The sequence below is a fragment of the Anomaloglossus baeobatrachus genome, chromosome 4, assembly GCF_048569485.1.
Source record: "Anomaloglossus baeobatrachus isolate aAnoBae1 chromosome 4, aAnoBae1.hap1, whole genome shotgun sequence".
Classification (NCBI taxonomy): Eukaryota; Metazoa; Chordata; class Amphibia; order Anura; family Aromobatidae; genus Anomaloglossus; species Anomaloglossus baeobatrachus.
In genome coordinates, this window is record NC_134356.1 from 479,477,585 (window position 1) to 479,495,141 (window position 17,557).

At 48.2% G+C, this 17,557-nt stretch overlaps 1 protein-coding gene across 1 annotated transcript in view; it reads right to left on the reverse strand.

Moving 5' to 3' along the window:
* The window catches only part of LOC142301716 (uncharacterized), a 76,654-nt gene extending 59,451 nt beyond the window's left edge, over nucleotides 1–17,203 (reverse strand). Inside the window, exon 1 of the mRNA XM_075342735.1 lies at nucleotides 17,181–17,203. The gene's annotated coding sequence lies outside the window, so the exon portion shown is untranslated. The remainder of the gene's footprint in view (nucleotides 1–17,180) is intronic.
* Between the last annotated feature and the right edge of the window lie 354 nt (nucleotides 17,204–17,557).

Consider the following 17,557-nt stretch of genomic DNA (forward strand, 5'->3'; position numbering starts at 1 on the left):
TGCACACTCAAACTCATTGTTACTAAGCCATTATACTAGCAAACACTGCTGCCAGTTTAAGGGCCGTAGTTGCATTGTCAGGGATAATTATTGTTGTTTATTCTGCTGTTAATAAAGCTAGACCACCGCTGAAATCTACACCACCTCTCAATTTTTACTACCACATTTTAAGTGCACAATCTTGTCGCAATCAAAATGAGTGGCAAAATGATAGATGCTGGTGGAAAGGGGAAGAGGCGTGTTGGAAAAGGAAAAAAAGGGTTTGTCCGTGGGGAAGGTGGCAAAGCTCCACTAACATCTGTTGAAGATAGACCATCTTCCAGCAAAAGTAAGATGTCTAAAACTTACCGTGGACAATCCGATGTGCTCCCTTTTTTACGGACACAAACAACTGGAACAAAAGTAGATGATGGCCAAAAAAGGAAAATGCTTGAATGGATCTCAAGTGGTCCACCAAGTGCCCTCTCCGCCACCTCAACTACCGCATCCAAAAAACACCAGTCCTTTGAGTTGTCAGCCCAATCACACTTGCATTCTCACAGCTCTGAAGTCTCCATCCGCCCTGCACAGTATGGTGGAACTGAGATGGCTGAGTCTGCAGAGCTGTTCAGTCACACTATAGCCTGGGAATCAGAGGTCTTCTCCCAAGCTACAGTGAGTACAGACGATGAAATGGTCTGCAGTGATGCCCAGATCCTTTGTGATTCAGATTCAGGCCGTGATGACCAAGTTTCTGAGCATAATGTTGATCCTTTTTCACAAACTGAAACACCTGTGGTAATAGACAATGAGGAACATACTGATGACGATGAGACGCAGATACCAGATTGGGCTGACAACTTAAATATTCGGTCAGGGCAAGAAGAGGCTCGGTCTGAGGGTGAGGGGAGTGCAAACACAACAATTGATGAGAAAGTTCTAGATCCTTCCTACTGTCAACCCACAGTCAGGCCCTCGAGGAGGTCAACAGAGACGGTGGAGGAGGATGCAACTGACGACGAAGTTACCTTGCGCCTTCCTGGACAGAGTCGGAGTACTGGTAGCACATCTCCAACTGCATACTCAGCCACCACTGTGCCTCTGAGCACTAGTCGGGGTGGATCAGCAGGTCACATGCCCTCTAAGCCTTGCCTAGCCTGGTCCTTTTTTGACATAGCAAAAGATCGCCCAAATTATGTGATGTGTAAAATTTGTCGTGATTCTGTTAGTAGAGGGCAAAACCTCAGCAGTTTGACAACTTCTTCCATGAATCGTCACATGAATAAATATCATATGTCCCGGTGGGAAGCTCACCGTGCTGCAATGCGGCCTAGCGGAGCAAAACATCCACCGCCTGCCCCTTCCAGTGCATCCGCGCGCTCTTCATCTTCTAGGACTGTGGGGACAGCTGTCACACCTGGTTTTCCACGCACAACTTCCACCACTGTAACCGCAACAGGCAGTTTGCTTGGTAGGTCGTCAGTTGGTTTGGAAGGGGAAACAAGTACGTGTGTACAGCTCTCTCAGACATCGATAGCACCAACACTGCATGAAGGCGACATCATGTCTACGCCTGCACTTTCCTCACAAAGCTGCATTTTTCCAGGGACACCCTTCTCAACACCGTCTACACACAGCAGCCAGATCTCTGTCCCTCAGATGTGGACAAATAAAAGGCCATTTCCTGCGACCCATGACAAAGCTAAGAGGTTGACTTTATCCCTCTGTAAGCTCTTGGCTACCGAAATGCTGCCTTTCTGCCTGGTGGACACACAGGATTTTAGAGACCTTATGTCTGTCGCTGTGCCCCAGTACCAGATGCCCAGTCACCACTACTTCTCTAAGAAAGGTGTGCCCGCGCTACACCAGCATGTCGCACACAACATCACCGCTTCCTTGAGAAACTCTGTGTGTCAACGGGTGCATTTCACCACCGATACTTGGACCAGTAAGCATGGACAGGGACGTTACATGTCGCTGACTGGGCACTGGGTAACTATGGTGATAGATGGTGAAGGGTCTGCTGCACAAGTCTTGCCGTCCCCACGACTTGTGTGTCAATCCTCTGTCTGTCCAAGTTCCGCCACTGCTTCTGCCTCCTCCACCTCATCTGGGTCCACCTCCGCTCCAAGCCTGCCTGGTCAGGCCACCAGCGTTCGCACTGCGCAGAAGGAATCACGCACCCCTCATTACTATGCTGGCAGCAGAGCGCAATGGCATCAGGCGGTCTTTAGCTTGACATGTCTTGGAAATAGGAGTCACACAGCGGCTGAGTTGTGGGCAGCTCTGGAGACTGAGTTTAATAAATGGTTGTCTCCACTCAACCTGCAGCCTGGTAAGGCCGTGTGCGACAATGCTGCAAACCTGGGTGCGGCCCTTCGCCTGGGCAAGGTGACACACGTGCCTTGTATGGCTCACGTGTTGAACTTTGTTGTCCAGCAATTTTTAACACACTATCCCGGCCTAGATGCCCTTCTGACCAGGGAACGAAAACTGCCTGCTCACTTCCGCCGTTCAACCGCCGCAGCTGAGCGACTTGCATCGCTCCAGAAGTCTTTCGGCCTGCCGGTTCATCGCCTGAAATGCGATGTGCCGACATGCTGGAATTCGACTCTCCACATGTTACAGCGACTGTGGCAGCACCGCCGAGCCCTGGTGCAATACGTCATGACGTATAGCCTGGGCCAATGAGATGCAGAGGTGGGGCAGATCACCCTGATGGAGTGGTCTCAGATCAAGGACCTATGCACCCTTCTGCACAGTTTCGACATGGCGACGAATATGTTTAGCGCTGACAATGCCATTATCAGCATGACAATTCCAGTCATTTACATGCTGGAGCACACGCTAAACACTGAGTCAGGGGGTGAGACAACAGGAAGGGGAGGAACTACAGGAGAATTCATATGCGCAAGACACAACAACATCACCAAGGTCCAGATGTTCATCATCACCAACGCGGCAGGCATGGGACCATGGGGGACAGGGATCAACAAGGGCGCATGGTAGCAGGCGAAATGTTGAGGAAGGTGCAGGAGAACATGAAGAAATGGAGGACGAACTGTCCATGGACATGGAAGACTCAGCGGATGAGGGAGACCTTGGTCAAATATCAGTTGAAAGAGGTTGGGGGGAGATGTCAGAGGAAGAAAGAACGGTTAGCACCTCTATGCCACAAACACAGCGTGGACTTGGTCCGCATGGCTGCGCAAGACACATGAGCGCCTTCTTGCTGCACTACCTCCAACATGACCCTTGTATTGTCAAAATTAGAAGTGATGATGACTACTGGCTTGCCACACTATTAGATCCCCGGTACAAGTCCAAATTTTGTGACATAATTCCAGCCATAGGAAGGGACGCACGTATGCAGGAGTATCAGCAGAAGCTGTTACTCGATCTTAGCTCGGCTTTTCCACCAAACAACCGTGCAGGTGCAGGGAGTGAATCTCCCAGTTGTAACTTGACAAACTTGGGACGGTCTCGTCATCTTCAACAGTCTACCCGTACCAGTAGCACCGTATCTGGTGCTGGTAACAGCAATTTTATTGAATCTTTTCATAATTTTTTTAGACCGTCCTTTGCAAGGCCACCAGAGACAACAAGTCGGACACATAGTCAACGGCTGGAGAGGATGATACAGGAGTATCTCCAAATGAACATTGATGCCATGACTTTGCAAATGGAGCCTTGCTCATTTTGGGCTTCAAATCTAGAAAAATGGCCAGAGCTCTCAACTTACGCCTTGGAGATTTTGTCGTGTCCAGCTGCCAGCGTTGTCTCTGAACGTGTCTTCAGTGCTGCTGGGTGTGTGCTGACAGATAAGCGCACGCGTCTGTCCAGTGACAATGTGGGCAGACTAACGTTCATCAAAATGAACAAGTCATGGATCCACAAGGAATTTACTACCCCTGTGTCATCCTGGGGAGAGTAAATGCTTGTGGATTTGGAATGTGCTTGATGCAAATCAAAACATCCTGTTTGCAACAAGGGCACAAGAGCTGCCACTGATGGGGTGTCTGTGTGGCCCAATTTTTGGAAAAAAGGGAGACTCCGCTTGGAGTAACCCTTGCTTGCTGTGTTTTTTTATAAGGAGCCAAGATGAACAAGTCATGGTTCAGCAAAGACTTTGCTACCTACCCCGGGGTCATCCTGGGAACGGTTAAGTATGGCATATTTTTGAATGTGCTTGATGCAAATCTAGCTGTGAAGTGTACAACTGGGGCACAAGTGCTGCAATTTTTTGAAAAAAGGGAGACTCCGCTTGGAGTAACCCTTGCTTACATTGTTTTTAAAAATGATCCAAGATGAACAGAGCTGGGATCAGGAAAGACTTTGCTACCTACACCGGTGTCATGCTGGGGATGGTTAATTATGGCATATTTTTGAATGTGCTTGATGGAAATCTACCTGTGAAATGTACAACTGAGGCACAAGTGCTGCCACTGAAGGGTTGTGTGTGTGGCCCAATTTTTGGAAAAAAGGGTGACTCCGCTTGGAGTAACCCTTGCTTGCCGTGTTTTTAAAAAGGAGCCAAGATGAACAAGTCATGGTTCAGCAAAATCTTTGCTACCTACCCCGGTGTCATCCTGGGGACGGTTAAGAATGGTGTATTTTTGAATGTGCTTGATGCAAATCTACCTGTGAAGTGTACAACTGGGGCACTACTGGTGCCATTGAAGGGGTGGGTGTGTGGGGGGCCCAATTTTTGGAAAAAAAGGGAGACTCTACTTGGAGTAACCCTTGCTTACATTGTTTTTAAAAATGATCCAAGATGAACAGAGCTGGGATCAGGAAAGACTTTGCTACCTACCCCGGGGTCATCCTGGGGACGGTTAAGAATGGCGTATTTTTGAATGTGCTTGATGCAAATCTACCTGTGAAGTATACAACTGGGGCACAAGTGCTGCCACTGATGGGGTGTCTGTGTGGCCCAATTTGTGGAAAAAAGGGAGACTCCGCTTGGAGTAACCCTTGCTTGCCGTGTTTTTAAAAAGGTGCCAAGATGAACAAGTCATGGTTCAGCAAAGACTTTGCTACCTACCCCGGTGTCATCCTGGGGACGGTTAAGAATGGCGTATTTTTGAATGTGCTTGATGCAAATCTACCTGTGAAGTGTACAACTGGGGCACAACTGCTGCCACTGAAGGGGTGGGTGTGTGTGGGGCCCAATTTTTGGAAAAAAAGGGAGACTCCACTTGGAGTAACCCTTGCTTACATTGTTTTTAAAAATGATCCAAGATGAACAGAGCTGGGATCAGCAAAGACTTTGCTACCTACCTCGGTGTCATCCTGGGAACAGTTAAGTATGGCGTATTTTTGAATGCGCTTGATGCAAATCTACCTGTGAAGTATACAACTGGGGCACAACTGCTGCCACTGAAGGGGTGGGTGTGTGGCCCAATTTTTGGAAAAAAGGGAGACTCCGCTTGGAGTCTTGTTTGCTTACATTGTTTTTAAAAATGATCCAAGATGCACAGCGCTGGGATCAGGAAAGACTTTGCTACCTACCCTGGTGTCATGCTGGGGACGGTTAATTATGGCATATTTTTGAATGTGCTTGATGCAAGTCTAGCTGTGAAGTGTACAACTGAGGCACAAGTGCTGCCAATGAAGGGGTGAGTTTCTGTGTGGCCCAATTTTTGGAAAAAAGGGAGACTCCGTTTGGAGTAACCCTTGCTTGCCGTGTTTTTAAAAAGGAGCCAAGATGAACAAGTCATGGTTCAGCAAAGACTTTGCTACCTACCCCGGTGTCATTCTGGGGATGGTTAAGAATTGCGTATTTTTGAATGTGCTTGATGCAAATCTACCTGTGAAGTGTACATCTGAGGCCCAAGTGCTGCCACTGAAGGGGTGTGTGTGTGGCCCAATTTTTGGAAAAAAGGGAGACTCCGCTTGGAGTAACCCTTGCTTGCCGTGTTTTTAAAAAGGAGCCAAGATGAACAAGTCATGGTTCAGCAAAGACTTTGCTACCTACCCCGGTGTCATCCTGGGGACAGTTAAGAATGGCATATTTTTGAATGTGCTTGATGCAAATCTACCTGTGAAGTGTACAACTGGGGCACAACTGCTGCCACTAAAGGGGTGGGTGTGTGTGGGGCCCAATTTTTGGAAAAAAAGGGAGACTCCACTTAGAGTAACCCTTGCTTACATTGTTTTTCAAAATGATCCAAGATGAACAGAGCTGGGATCAGGAAAGACTTTGCTACCTACCCCGGGGTCATCCTGGGGACGGTTAAGTATGGCATATTTTTGAATGTGCTTGATGCAAATCTAGCTGTAAAGTGTACAACTGGGGCACAAGTGCTGCCACTGAAGGGGTGGGTGTGTGTGTGGCCCAATTTTTGGAAAAAAGGGAGACTCCGCTTGGAGTCACCTTGCGGTGTTTTACATGATTTTAGAAGGGCGTGCCATGCCTATATCTGTGTCTCCTCCTCTTTTTCCTTGTCCAGCTCTTTTGTTTTCACATGAGTATATGTCCTTGTCACTTTCCCATGTGTTTGTGTTGTGTTGTGAGTTGTTTGTCACCTTTTGGACACCTTTGAAGGTGTTTTCTAGGTGTTTTTATGTGTTTGTGATTGCCTGCCATTGTTTCCTATGCGGTTCGAGTTCGGTTCGTCGAACGTTCGCCGAACTGAACTCGAACGAGACTTCCGTTCGACGAACCGAACTCGAGCCGAACCACGACCGGTTCGCTCATTTCTAGTAAGGGCATGCCTAATCAGGAGAACTATTCTACATTTCCAAATATTGGTATTTGCTGATATTATTGCTATTCCACCTACTATATATTGGTGATAGGATCTTGGAGATGGAATACCCCTTTAAGTCCAGTTATCCAGCTGAATGAATACTAAACAACAGAGCTCGCTATTTAGACATGTTTTCTTGTGGCGTATAACGGGCTCTCATGTTTGGTAGTCGTTCAGCAGGGCAACTATAAAATCAAACACCTCCATTTGGAAATGTAGTATAGCTCTCCTGATCAACTATCTTCCTTACCTCATGAGCAGGGCATTGCAGTAGCTTACAGATGCATGGTTACTGCCACTCACTGTGTCTGAACACAGGAAGCTGAGCTGACAGCCGCTCTGTGCATGCGGCAGCGTCTATTGTGAAGGAGGGGGCCGCGGGGGATCAACACTGCACAGGTACCGTGGGACACCGGGGAACACCGGTGGGTTATAGGGAGTGACCTGGCAGGGCCTGGGGAGGGGTTTTCTGTCGCATGTGTCATGGCACATGCGACAGAAATCAGAGGAGTAGGGTGAATGCGGCCGGCACGCTGCTATGCGCGCGGCTATCTTGGATTTCCAGGAGGGGGTCGGGAAGGGGGTACTTTGGCGACACCGGGGGACCGGGGCGGAGATTTATCTCCCATCTGACATGTTTGTTCATGCCAGATGGTAGATAAATAATTTTTTTACCAGCGCTGTCATTTACTGTAACGTGATCATCTTTATACGGTGAATACCGGTGGTCACGTAAGCGGGGACCGGAAAAACCAGCCTGAATCATGATCTCCAGGGTCTCAGCTACCCCTGAAACCCTGGAGATTTTCTGACGCTGGGGGGCGCTATACACTTATTTCTGCCTGCTGTTTATAAACGGCAGATCAGAATAAGGCTACATTCACACGACCAATCCGTTTTTGCGGTCTGCAAAAAACGGTCCGTTTTTTTCACAGGTGCATCTGTGTGGCATCCGTTTCCATTCCGTATACGGTCCGTATGTCATCCGTTTGTCATCCGTGTGCCTTCCGTTTTTTTTGCGTACTGCAAAAAACTGAAGGAGGGAAAATACATAAATTTACCCAGGATCCATAGCTTCAACCTACATGAGGCGGTCACATGTTCACTCCAGTGCCATTTTCTACTATTTTTCACAGCATAGAGCGCTCTGGTGATTTTCCTATGCTTGTACACTTCATATCAGTCTTTTCTATCATTATAATGGCAGAAAGACACATCATGTCCCACTCTCTTGCATTTTGTAATTTTACACCCTTTCGTGTCTTTCATGTGGCACTAAAGGGTGCTTAGCCTTCTATTTAGCCAAAAAAAATTTAAAAAAAAAAATGACGTGGGGTTCCCCCTAATTTTGTAACCAGCTAGGGTAAAGCAGACGGCTGCAGCCTGCAGACCACAGCTGGCAGCTTCACCTTGGCTCGTAATCCAAAACTGAGGGCACCCCACGCTGTTATTTTAAATTAAATAAATAATTAAAAAAAAAACACGTGAGGGTCCCCCCAAAATTGGATCACCAGCCAAGGTAAAGCGGGCAGCTGGGGTCTGATATTCTCAGACTAGGGAGGTCCATGGTTATTGGACTCTCCCCAGCCTAAAAATAGCAGGCCGCAGCCGCCCCAGAAGTGGCGCATCCATTAGATGCGCCAATCCTGATGCTTCGCTCCAGCTCATCCCGTTGTCCTGATGCGGTGGCAAACGGGGTAATATATGGGGTTAATACCAGACGTGTAATGTCACCTGGCATCAAGCCCTGGGGTTGGTGATGTCAGGCGTCTATCAGATACCCGACATCACCAACCCAGTCACTAATAAAAAAAAAAATAGACGACAAACCCATTTTTATTTGAAAAAACACTCCCCAAAACATTCCCTCTTTCACCAATTTATTAGAAAGAAAAACAAATCCAGGTCTGCTGTAATCCAAGGGGTTCCCATGACGATCCATACCTTAGTCAATATCCCAGTCAATGAAGAACAGAATGTTCCATATTGGCTGGGAGAGCAATTCAGTGACCTGAGCTAACATCAATAGCTCAGCCCAGGTAACTGCAGGGCATGACAAGTGCTGCTTTCAGGAGCTTAGCGAGGTACATTACCTGCGGTGATCGCTGCACTCCTGACATCAGAGCTGTTATTGAGTTCAATGACCGCCGCCTTCACAACCAAGTATCGCGGGAGCCCGTAACATCACCGATAGTGACAGTCTCGGGCCGGCAGAGAGAGGAGATGTGACAAGATGCAGCCACGGAAGACAGTGACAGCGCTGACATCGGGAGGGCAGGACTTTCTCACCGCAGGTAATCCGAGCGGGGCCATGTGTGCGGAGTGCGAGGTGGGTGGAGCCGAGCGGGGTAATGTGTGCAGAGTGCGAGGTGGGGGGAGCCGAGCGGGGCCATGTCTGCGAAGTGTGAGGTGGGTGGAGCCGAGAGGGGTAATGTGTGCGGAGTGCGAGGTGGGTAGAGCCGAGCGAGGTAATGTGTGCGGCGTGCGAGGTGGGTGGAGCCGAGCGGGGTAATGTTTGCGGGCAGTGGAGTGCGAGGTGGGTGGAGCCGAGCGGGGTAATGTGTGTGGAGTGCGAGGTGGGTGGAGCCGAGCGGGGCCATGGGGCGCTGAGGACATCAGTGCCGGGGACTCCATGGCTGGGAACAGGTGAGTGTGAGTAAGAGTGTGAGTGTGTGTGTGTACATGCCGAGTGTAGGCGGGGGCAGAGCCGAACGGGGAAGTGTCGGCTCTCTGCACACGTAACCAGGGTAAATATCGGGTTACTAACCAAAGCGCTTTGCTTGGATACCCAATATTTACCTTGATTACCAGCTTACCGCAGGCTGCCAGCGATGGCTCCCTGCACACTGTAGCTGTAAAAAGCCACGCTTTTGGTGATCGAACCGTTCTTGAACGTAACTCGAACTGTCGAGCTTTTAGCAAAAAGCTCGAGTTCAAGTTCGAATTCGAGCACCCCCCAAAATCACTCGAACATGAAATTGGTGAACCTCGAACATCGAACATCGTTCAACTCTACTCAGGACCCCTAGGTGGGCATTCTCATCTGCCTGATCCCGACCACTGGTGTTTCCTTATTATCATGAGTGGGGTGGTTAGGCTTTACTGGCTGTGTGTTGTACCTGGGTGTGGGTTTTTGGTTTTTGGTGGTAACAAGGAGCGTGGACTACTTCTGTGACTACCTGGTTTTGCCATGGCATCACAGCTGCATCCTGTATAAAATATTCTGTGCAAAAGAATAAATAAATATATTAGGTATTGGTAGGTAATATGGCCATAGTAGCCCACAATCCACATCACGGATCCTCATTTTTGTGGGTCCCTACATTAATATATCATATATGTATATATACAGTCATATGAAAAAGTTTGGGCACCCCTATTAATGTTAACCTTTTTTCTTTATAACAATTTGGGTTTTTGCAACAGCTATTTCAGTTTCATATATCTAATAACTGATGGACTGAGTAATATTTCTGGATTGAAATGAGGTTTATTGTATTAACAGAAAATGTGCAATCCGCATTTAAACAAAATTTGACCGGTGCAAAAGTATGGGCACCCTTATCAATTTCTTGATTTGAAAACTCCTAACTACTTTTTACGGACTTACTAAAGCACTAAATTGGTTTTGTAACCTCATTGAGCTTTGAACTTCATAGGCAGGTGTATCCAATCATGAGAAAAGGTATTTAAGGTGGCCACTTGGAAGTTGTTCTCCTATTTGAATCTCCTATGAAGAGTGGCATCATGGGCTCCTCAAAACAACTCTCAAATGATCTGAAAACAAAGATTATTCAACATAGTTGTTCAGGGGAAGGATACAAAAAATTGTTTCAGAGATTTAAACTGTCAGTTTCCACTGTGAGGAACATAGTAAGGAAATGGAAGAACACAGGTACAGTTCTTGTTAAGCCCAGAAGTGGCAGGCCAAGAAAAATATATATTAGAAAGGCAGAGAAGAAGAATGGCGAGAACAGTCAAGGACAATCCACAGACCACCTCCAAAGACCTGCAGCATCATCTTGCTGCAGATGATGTCAATGTGCATCGGTCAACAATACAACGCACGTTGCACAAGGAGAAGCTGTATGGGAGAGTGAGGCAAAAGAAGCCATTTTTGCAAGCACGCCACAAACAGAGTCGCCTGAGGTATGCAAAAGCACATTTGGACAAGCCAGTTACATTTTGGAAGAAGGTCTTGTGGACTGATGAAACAAAGATTGAGTTGTTTGGTCATACAAAAAGCCGTTATGCATGGAAGCAAAAAAACACGGCATTCCAAAAAAAGCACTTGCTACCCACAGTTAAATTTGGTGGAGGTTCCATCATGCTTTGGGGCTGTGTGGCCAATGCCGATACCGGGAATCTTGTTAAAGTTGAGGGTCACATGGATTCAACTCAGTATCAACAGATTCTTGACAATAATGTGCAAGAATCAGTGATGAAGTTGAAGTTACGCAGGGGATGGATATTTCAGCAAGACAATGATCCAAAACACCGCTCCAAATCTACTCAGGCATTCATGCAGAGGAACAATTACAATGTTCTGGAATGGCCATCCCAGTAACCAGACCTGAATATCATTGAAAATCTGTGGGATGATTTGAAGCTTGCTGTCCATGCTCGGCGACCATCAAACTTAACTGAACTGGAATTGTTTTGTAAACAGGAATGGTCAAATATACCTTCATCCAGGATCGATGAACTCATTAAAAGCTACAGGAAGCGACTAGAGGCTGTTATTTTTGCAAAAGGAGGATCTACAAATTATTAATGTCACTTTTATGTTGAGGTGCCCATACTTTTGCACCGGTCAAATTTTGTTTAAATGCGGATTGCACATTTTCTGTTAGTACAATAGACCTCATTTCAATCCATAAATATTACTCAGTCCATCAGTTATTAGATATATGAAACTGAAATAACTGTTGCAAAAACCCAAATTCTTATAAAGAAAAAAGGTTAACATTAATAGGGGTGCACAAACTTTTTCATATGACTGTATATAAAAAAAGCAACAAAAAGAGGAATAAAAATCCTCCAAAAGCTAAGCAAAAACTCACAGACTAATGGCAGAAGATGTAAACTGCCCAGGCCAAAAAGACTAATGCACTGCCAGGATGCAGCAAGACCAGAATTACAATCCATCATTAAATCTACTCTCATATCTGTCACGCTCCCAGTGTCCCAGCACCACTCCTTACCCACTGATCCACTCCATGTGTCCACCAGTCATGGCTGCCGCTCCCGCTCCTGCTCCCCTGACTCCTGCTCCTGGTCTCAGGAGTCTGACTTTGAGTATTGGCCTCATGGTTCTGTATAGGACCAGGCCGCGCCCACTCTCCTGGTCTTATGGGCCCAGCACACCTGATGCAGGTAATGACATGGGGCTGTGCTGGGTATATAAGACTTGCCTTTCCATGTGGGCGGGGCCTGATCAACGTGTCCTTTTGCTTGTCTTTAGAGCTAGGTGCTCAGGTCCCCTTGTGCTGTGTCCTGTGTCCTGTTACTGTTTGTCCTTTGCTACCGGGTACCTGTGCCTGTTTCCTGCAGTATCCTATAGAACTCTGTGACCCTAGTGACCCGGTTATAACCGTCCCGGCCACGCCAGTGCTCCGGCTGCCGTGTACTCTGCCCCCCGGTGGGGTACTCGGTCCAGTGGATCCACCTCCTGGGCCCACCAGTCCTCCCGGCCCTGACAGATTGATCAGGCCATGGATCCCGCTGGAGCACAAACATCAGAGCTGGCTGAGCTGCGCCAAGAGCTGGCACAACAGCGTGAAACCCTGAGCCGGATGCTGAAATTCCTGGCGTCCGTGGACCACCGGTTATATACGCTACAGACAGCCGTCTCATCTGAGTCCACGCAGCAACCAGTCTCTACGTCTGAACCTGTTGTCTCTGCAGCCTCGCAACTTCGCCTCGCTGCTCCGCCTCGGTATGCCGGGGACCCCAAGAACTGCCGGGGGTTTTTGAACCAGTGCTCGCTGCACTTCAAATTACTCCCGCACCTCTTCGCTTCCGACCAAGCCAAGATAGCCTTTGTGATGTCGCACCTGGAAGGCGAGGCGTTGGCCTGGATAAATCCGTTGTGGGAGAACGAGGATCCGGTGACGACCGACATCCGGGAATTCCTGCAGGCTTTCCGAAGTACCTTCGATGAACCGGGACGCAGTACCGCGGTTACCTCCTCGCTCCTCCGGCTACGCCAAGGGACCCTGACCGTCGGCCAATACGCCATTCAGTTCCGCACGCTTGCCTCCGAGCTAGGCTGGAACAATGAGGCCTTGACTGCCGCCTTCTGGGAGGGGCTCTCCGGTCGCATCAAGGACGAATTAGCCGGTCGTGATGTTCCCCGTACCTTGGATGCTTTGGTATCACTAGCCACCCGGATTGATCTCCGTTTTCAGGAACGAACCAAGGAGGTATCCCGGGAAAAGCGACCAGTCCGTCACGCCTTTGTCCCGCAGAGGTCTACCGTTCCCCCGCCACTGCCGTTCTGCGACTCCACTCCTGAGCCAATGCAAATAGACTGGCTGAGCCAAGCCGAGCAACGTCGTGCAGAGCGACTCGCCCGGGGCCTGTGCTTCTATTGTGGAAGCGGTTCACATCTGCTCCGCTCTTGCCCTGAGAGGCCAGGAAGACCCCAAGTCCAAGGGATGGTGGGAACCGCCACCCTTGGTACCGGAATCCCGTCAGTCCCGGTTACACAGACTGTCCAGGTCACGACCGAGAAGACCCAGTTCACGGCAGAGGCTCACATTGATTCGGGAGCAGCGGGTAATTTCATCCAGCAAGCTACCGTGGACCGTTATCGGATACCGGTCATCCCGCTTGCAAAACCCCTCTGGTTCGCCTCCGTGGACGGAAAACAATTATACGAACCTGTCCGGTACACCACCGAACCCGTGAGACTTTGTATTGGTACCCTGCACACTGAGACTATTGCGTTTTATGTCATCCCGAGAATGGCTCCTGAGCTCCTGCTGGGTCTGCCCTGGCTTAAACTCCATGATCCTGACATCAGTTGGCGCTCCGGCGCAATCTCTCGCTGGAGTCCCTCGTGCCATGATACCTGTCTTCAGCCCGTCCCTCAGCCCCTGGCACCTGATCCTATCATGTCACAAGAACAGGAGAAAATGACGCAGTCCAGCGTTGTACCACAGATCCTGGCACTTGTGCCTGTGGTGCCACCGGAACCGGAAGTGATGACGCACCCCAGCGTCGTTCCACCGTCCCCGACGATTGAGACTCTGATGCCACCAGCTACCGGGGATGAGTCACCGTCCTGTGCCCGGTCCGAGTCGCCCGGGCCGGTTCTCCACGATGTCAGTACTGTTTCTGTCGGTCCTCCTCTTCCCGTTGCCCCCGCTGCCACTGCTGGTAGATCGGCTAAGCGCCGTGCGGCTAAGAAGGCGGTACGGGGTCAGAGGTCCTTCCCCGCCTTTGCGTTGGGCCCCGGCCCGGTGTCTCGATCCGGGGTGCCCCTGGGGTTCTGTGCTCGGAGGGGGGGGCTTAGAGGGGGGGGTACTGTCACGCTCCCAGTGTCCCAGCACCACTCCTTACCCACTGATCCACTCCATGTGTCCACCAGTCATGGCTGCCGCTCCCGCTCCTGCTCCCCTGACTCCTGCTCCTGGTCTCAGGAGTCTGACTTTGAGTATTGGCCTCATGGTTCTGTATAGGACCAGGCCGCGCCCACTCTCCTGGTCTTATGGGCCCAGCACACCTGATGCAGGTAATGACATGGGGCTGTGCTGGGTATATAAGACTTGCCTTTCCATGTGGGCGGGGCCTGATCAACGTGTCCTTTTGCTTGTCTTTAGAGTTAGGTGCTCAGGTCCCCTTGTGCTGTGTCCTGTGTCCTGTTACTGTTTGTCCTTTGCTACCGGGTACCTGTGCCTGTTTCCTGCAGTATCCTATAGAACTCTGTGACCCTAGTGACCCGGTTATAACCGTCCCGGCCACGCCAGTGCTCCGGCTGCCGTGTACTCTGCCCCCCGGTGGGGTACTCGGTCCAGTGGATCCACCTCCTGGGCCCACCAGTCCTCCCGGCCCTGACAATATCTGTAGAGGGATCCGCAGTATCGCCTATACTAAAAGTGGCAGTAATGGGATCAAATGGAAAAAGGATTATAGCTGCTTACCCATCAAGACAAAATGCAAGCTCAGCCCCTCACAGGCCCCAACAGACCCCTTCCAACACGTGTTTCACAAGCAGAGTGTGACATCTTCTTCAGGGAAGGTACCTTTCTTATCTATCTTACCTATCTGAGTAAATTAAACATTGACAAATCCCCCGAGCCACATGGCATTCATCCACGAATATTGAGGGAATTGAGTCAATAATTGACAGTCCACTGTATCTCATCTTCTTAGACTCGCTTGTAACAGGGTTGGTGCCTCAGGATTGGAGGATTGCTGATGTGGTACCGATATTTAAGAAAGGTAAGAGGGTGGATCCAGGCAACTACCATAAGGTAAGCCTGACATCAATAGTATGCAAAGTATTTGAGGGCATTTTAAGGGATGACATGCAAAAATATATTGCAGAAAATAATATAATAACTGACAGCATGGATTCATGAAAGATAAGTCGTGTCTAACCAACCTGTTGGGGTTCTATGAGGTAAGTGTAAATTTGAATATTGGTAATGCAGCTGATATGATTTATTTGGATTTTGCAAAGGCATTTGTACTCTACCACATAATAGCCTTATACTAAAGCTCCAGAAGCAGGGACTAGGGGAAACTATATGCAAATGTGTAAGGAATTGGTTAAAAGATAGGAACAAAGAGTAGTCATAAATGGTACATTCTGTAAATGGGCTATAGTCAGCAGTAGTGTACCGCAGGGATCTGTGCTAGGACCAATTCTTTTTAATCTCTTTATTAATGACCTTGTAGATGGGATTGATAGTAAAGTGTCAGTCTTTGCTGATGACACCAAACTATGTAGGATATTAAAAACTGACCTTGACAGTACAATATTACAAAAAGATCTGGATAAGATGTCAGAATGGGCAGATACTTGGCAAATGAGATTTATTGTTGATAAATGTAAAGTAATGCACCTAGGACGGAGTAATCCTATAGCTGCGTACACATTAAATAGAGGTAAACTCGGGACTACAGAACAGGAGAAGGACTTGGGTATTCTGGTTACAAGTCAGCTGAGCAGCAGCACTCAATGTCAAGCAGCAGCTGCAAAAGCAAACAAGATTTTAGGGTGTATAAAAAGAGAGTTTAGATCCGTGATCCCAACGTATTGTTACTCCTCTATAAATCACTTGTAAGGCCACATATAGAACATGGGATTCAGTTTTGGCTCCACATTTTAAAAAGGACATTCAGGTGTTAGAGTCAGTTCAAAGGCAGGTAACTGGAAGAAAAGCAATTCCGGCAGCTAAATAGAAAAGGGTTCTTTACAGTTAGAGCAGCCAGACTGTGGAATGCCCCACTACAAGAGGTAGTAATGGCAGACACTATAACAGCTTTTAAAAAAGGCTGGATGATTTCCTCAGTACACACAACATTGTTGTTTATAAGTGACTTAATGACAAAATGTGTAATTGGTGGAGGAAGGTTGAACTAGATGGACCTAGATCAATTTTCAACCTAAATAACTATGTAACTATGTAACTAAATTAAATTAAATATTTCTTCAATAATTGACACCGAAGCCTGTTTGTTTTGTGTTTTTTCCATGGATGCAAAACAGGGTGTTAGTAAGTTTAATGAGACCCCCCACCTACCCCCTTTTTTCTGGGATTTGTTGTCATTTTTGCATTACTAGACTTGCAGTTACAAAATTAAAGGGAAGGTGTCGTAAAAAAAAATAAAAATTCAGCAGCTGCTGAAATCCTACTGTAGAACTAGCTCCCATTGCAACTGCAGTAAAAGTGGGTGGAATATGCTCTCCTATGTGTGATGTCACACCTCCCCCTCCCAATCTGGGTGTTTTCAAAAGGATAAGAGAGAATGAAGTTTAGGATCACAGTGTGGAGCTATTTTGTTGGTGACCGCAAAGTGATCCTAATATGTCTAAAGTGTCACTTAGGACAGCTGGCATAGTGCCCCACTGTATCACGCACCCCACTGTATCCAGTGCCCTATTATATACCGCACCCCACTGTATACCATGTCCCACTGTATCCCATGCCCCACTGTATACCATGTACCACTGTATCCTGCACCCCACTGTATACCATGTCCCACTGTACCCCACGTCCCACTGAATCCCGTTCCCCACTGAATCCCGTGACCCACTGTATGCTGTTTCCCACTATATGCTGTGTCTCATTGTATGCCATGTCCCTATATATTGTGCTGCCGGACGGATTCGGAGGTCCGAGGTGACATGCGGCGAGGAGGGGGGATCTTCAGCCTGAGCAGCACTGCACTACAGATGTCACGTAGCGATCATTGCTCCTAACGGCATGCACTCACCTAAGACCTGCGCCCCCGGCAGTCTGTCCTGTCAGCCTGGTGACTGTTCCTCCTGTCAATGATAATAATAAAGTTTTATTTCTATAGGGCCAACATATTCCGTAGCGCTTTACAATTCAGAGGGGACATGTACAGACAATTTGAGACAATACAAAAAAAAATTAAGATACCAGGAGGAGTGAGGGCCCTGCTCGTAAGCTTACAGTCTATGAGGAAATAGGGGAGGCACAAAAGGTGAATGGGGGAAAAAAGCTTGTTATATATGGTCCGGCCATTGATTCCATCGATTTAAAAGGGTATTCAAAACCAGCTGCATGAACCCGTCATTGGCCAGAATTTATACCGGTACAGGGGACAAGAATTGGAAGTACATTTTT